The sequence below is a fragment of the Triticum dicoccoides genome, chromosome 4B (assembly GCF_002162155.2).
Source record: "Triticum dicoccoides isolate Atlit2015 ecotype Zavitan chromosome 4B, WEW_v2.0, whole genome shotgun sequence".
NCBI classification, from domain to species: Eukaryota; Viridiplantae; Streptophyta; class Magnoliopsida; order Poales; family Poaceae; genus Triticum; species Triticum dicoccoides.
The window spans coordinates 418,874,896-418,879,077 of NC_041387.1; the positions used below are offsets into that span (position 1 = coordinate 418,874,896).

The window sequence follows — 4,182 nt, forward strand, 5'->3', positions numbered from 1 at the left end:
AAGTTTTGGTATTGGGATGAAAAACACATCGATATATTGATAGAGCACAATTTAGTAGATGTTCGTGCACTTTTAGCTACAATAGAGGCTAGAGATGAGACTAGTGCACTTGTTACTAGAATAGAAGCTAGATGCAAGGAAGCAACATCTACTTCTTTAGATTCGAAGAAGAAAGAAGCACGCAAGATCGAGCCTCCGCGGATCAATAATGAATGCATCGAGAAGGCACTAATCCAACTTACGGGAGCAGTTATGAAAGTTAGATATCTTCTAAATTATCTTCTTGTGGTTCTTGTTTTCTTTGGTCTTGCTATTCTCGTTAAAATTTGATGATGTGCTTCCATGTATCAAAAATCAATGATGAGAATAAAAGATACGTGTCTACGAAGAAAAATATGCATGCAGACGGGATGCGGCCGAAATGCGGCCGTGCGTTGGGCGCACGGCCGGCGCATCCACAAATCCGAGCGGACACGGTCCATTGACATCCCCAAACGGATGAAATCCGGATAAAGCGGCCGTCCGTTTGGGGTCACGCGTTGGAGTTGGCCTAACACGCACCACCGCACGAGCTCGATCATCAGTGCCAGTGTGCCACCACCCTAAACCCTAATCGCACCGGACGGACAGGGCAGTAGATTAAACTCGGATCCTTCCTGCGGAACCTGAAGCGTAAACATGGGCTGTCCGCCCGCCGCGGACGCCGGGCCTCGCGCGCGCGCCCGCCCCGCCCGGCAGCGCGTGCTGCGCTGGGCAGCTCGGCGCGCCTGCGCCTGCCCCTGCTGCCCCTCCCCGGGGGACACCTGCCTTTTCCCGCGGACGCGACACCCACACCCACACTGACTCACCGTCTCTCTCGGCATCGGCGCGCGCGCTAGCTAAGCTTCGGCCGCGCCCAGAACGCTCGTTTTGTCACTCGTCCACTGTTCCGGTGCCCGGCTCATCTTCCTTCAAACCAGCCGCTAGTTTGTCCTGGCTTTTGGAGGTAATAGCACCCTAGGTACCCTAACTTGCACAGAATGTGATGATTCAGTCCCAAATTTGCAAAACTTGACTCCATCATACCCCAACTTGCACTTCATGTGATGATTTAGTCCCAGGCCAATCAGAGAACGACAATTGGCAGCCAGGTGGCTGGCCCGGTCAATGCACGCACTTTTGATAAACCCCCCCTGCCTTTTCCCCTAATCAACCCGGCGGGCGAAGGCGACCTGCCGCGGTCGGCCTCGCTGTGCCTGCGGGAGGTGCTCCTCGTGCTGCAGCGCTTCAAGGCCATGGTGGCCGACTGCGCCGCGCGGAGCCGCACGCTGCTGCTGCTGCAGTCGGACGAGATGGACGCCGAGCTGCGGGACCGGCACCACGACCTCGCCACGTTGCTCGACCTCCTGCCCGTCGTCGAGCTCGGCCTCGCCGACGACGTCATGGACCTCCTCGCCCTCGCCTCGCGCCAGTGCCGCCGTTGCGCGTCGGCCGCCGAGCCGGAGCCGGCGCTCAAGACCACCGTGCTGTCGCTGATCGAGGAAATCGAGCGGGAGATCGTGCCCGAGCGGGAGAGGCTGGAGGAGATCCTGGAGGAGGTTGGCATCAACGACCCGGCCAGCTGCAGCGACGAGATCGAGAGCCTCGAGCGGGACATCGGCGACCGAGCATCGGAGAGATGGACTGCCGCCATGATCGCCCTCGTCGGCCTGCTCCGGTACGCCAAGTGTGTCCTGTTCAGTGCCACGCCCCGGCCTTTTCGGATTCCAAGGCGGACATCGATGTCGAAGATGACGGGGAGTCACCGGCGCCCCCACCGGACCTCCGGTGCCCCATCTCCCTCGATCTAATGCGCGACCCAGTCGTCGCCGCTAGCGGTCAGACCAGCGAGTCGATCGACCGGTGGTTCGGCTCCGGCAAGTCAACGTGTCGTCGTGCCCCAAGACGGGGCAAGTCTTGGCCAATCTGGAGCTGGTGCCCAACAAGTCTCTCAAGAACCTCATCTCCAAGTGGTGCCGGGAGAACGGCGTAGCCATGGAAGTCTGCGAGGCCAGCAAGAGCGAGCAGGCCCAGGCGGTGGCCGCCAACAAGGCGGCGCTCGAGGTGGCGCGCATGACGGCGTCGTTTCTGGTGAAGAAGCTCTCCGTCTCATTCTCCCCTGACGCGGCCAACCGCGTGGTGCACCAGATCCGGCTGCTCTCCAAGTCCGGCTCGGACAACCGCGCGTTCGTCGGAGAGGCCGGAGCCGCGCCGATGCTGGTGCCCTTGCTCTAGTCCGAGGACGCCGAGCTCCAGCTCAACGCCGTGACCGCGCTGCTCAACCTTTCGATCCTCGAGGCCAACAAGAAGCGCATCATGCACGCCGATGGCGCCATCGAGGCAGTGACCCACATCATGAGCTCCGGCACGACGTGGCGCGCCAAGGAGAACGCCGCGACGGCCTTGCTCAGCCTGGCGTCCGTCCATACGTGCCGCCGAGCCTTCCGTCGTGGAAAAGTTAGTCCACCTCGTGCGCACGGGCCCGACGAGCACAAAGAAGGACGCGCTGGCCGCGCTGCTGTCGCTGGCAGGCGAGAGGGAGAACGTCGGGAAGCTGGTGGAAGCTCGTGCGAGAAGCGAGCAACGGCAGCCTGCGGCGTAAGGGAGCAGCAGGAAATAGGTGGCGCAAACGAGATCGGGAGCAGCAAATCCATGCAGCCAACTCTCAAGGTCCTCCTCGTCGTGGGGATCCTCAATCTAACGCCGTTCTATACCTCTGCCTGAAGCTCAACTGAACCTGTAAGTATAGATCTCTGTAGCTAATCTGCTTTTTTTGCGGAAAATCACCTGGTTAATTGTTACATGCCCATCGATACAGGATGTTCATGGGAAAATAAAAAAGTTCCAGGAAACTCAGGTTTATATGTAGCTTTTATGTCTTCCAAGATGTAACCAGGAAATTTAGTAAACCAGGATATTAAGTTCCAAGAAGTTTACTTAATATCCTGGAAGACAGAGATCATGGTTTAAGTTCGGTTCCAGGATGTGAATTTTTGACTAAACTGAATTTAATTGTGAGTAAGATGTCTTTTTCTAACTTATAACCAAGAAGCTGGATATTAAGTAAACCAGGATGTATTTCTGTCTTCTAAGATGTAGTATTTTTTTTTTTTGACATATAAATAGGATATTAATAAGTAAACTTTCGTGGAAGGCACCAGCAATATACTCAATATTAAGTTAACCAAGAAGCTGGTCATATTCAGATAGTTTACTTAAACCAAGATCTTTCTCTTCCAAGATAGTATTAAGTAAACCAGGATGTTAATGGTGTAATTTATGTAACCAGGATACTAAGTAAACCAAGAAGCTGCCGTGGTAGGCAGATTTTTATGTACTGTGCTACCCAAATCATTTTTGTACCGTTTGCTTAAGGAAAAATCACGTTTCATGTTTTTAGGTTTCTTATTATATACCCAAATGTTATGAAACATTTGTCTTTGCAACTATCTGAGTCTCACATAATTAGGTGCTCAAATGAATTGACTCTCATCCATCATAAACGAGATGCATTGTTCAGCGGATTTGATTGAAGTCCTAAACTGAAATCAAAATTAACGTGAGGCTTCCTCTTTAGTCATTGCCATTCATTATGGCTTGCAACACCTGGCGCTGAATTTGAATTAATTCGGTCACAACAGACTGCACCACACACGTAATTAATTCTTGGGCCAACTTGTACCGCAGCTCGTATTACGCTAGTGTATTGAATATGTATTGCCTCTAATCAGGCCAAAGTAACGACATGTGAGGATTTCAGTGGATGGAGCACCTCGGAGTCAAAAATCTGCGTCCGCAATGTATGCTACATTTTACCATAAAAAAGGAGTGTGCTGATTTAATTCAGGTGGAGTGAGTGTGGGTTAATTAGGGAAAAAGGCGGGGGGGTTATCAAAAGTGCGTGCATTGACCGGGCCAGCCATCTGGCTGCCAATTGTCGTTCTCTGATTGGCTTGGGACTAAATCATCACATGAGGTGCAAGTTGGGGTATGGTGAAGTCAAGTTTTACAAGTTTGAGACTGAATCATCACATTCTGTGCAAGTTAGGGTATCTGGGCTGCTATTACCTCTGGCTTTTGCATGCCCACTTGGATCGCGATGGTGCTTGACCCCGAGCCCTTGGCGGACCTCCATGGACTGTTGCCTAGGCATAGTTTACTACT

General features: G+C 53.1%; 1 pseudogene; it reads left to right on the forward strand.

Annotated features, from left to right (window-relative positions):
- The first annotated feature begins 983 nt into the window (after nt 1-983).
- Nucleotides 984-3,753, forward strand: LOC119290636 (annotated as a pseudogene).
- Nucleotides 3,754-4,182: the final 429 nt, after the last annotated feature.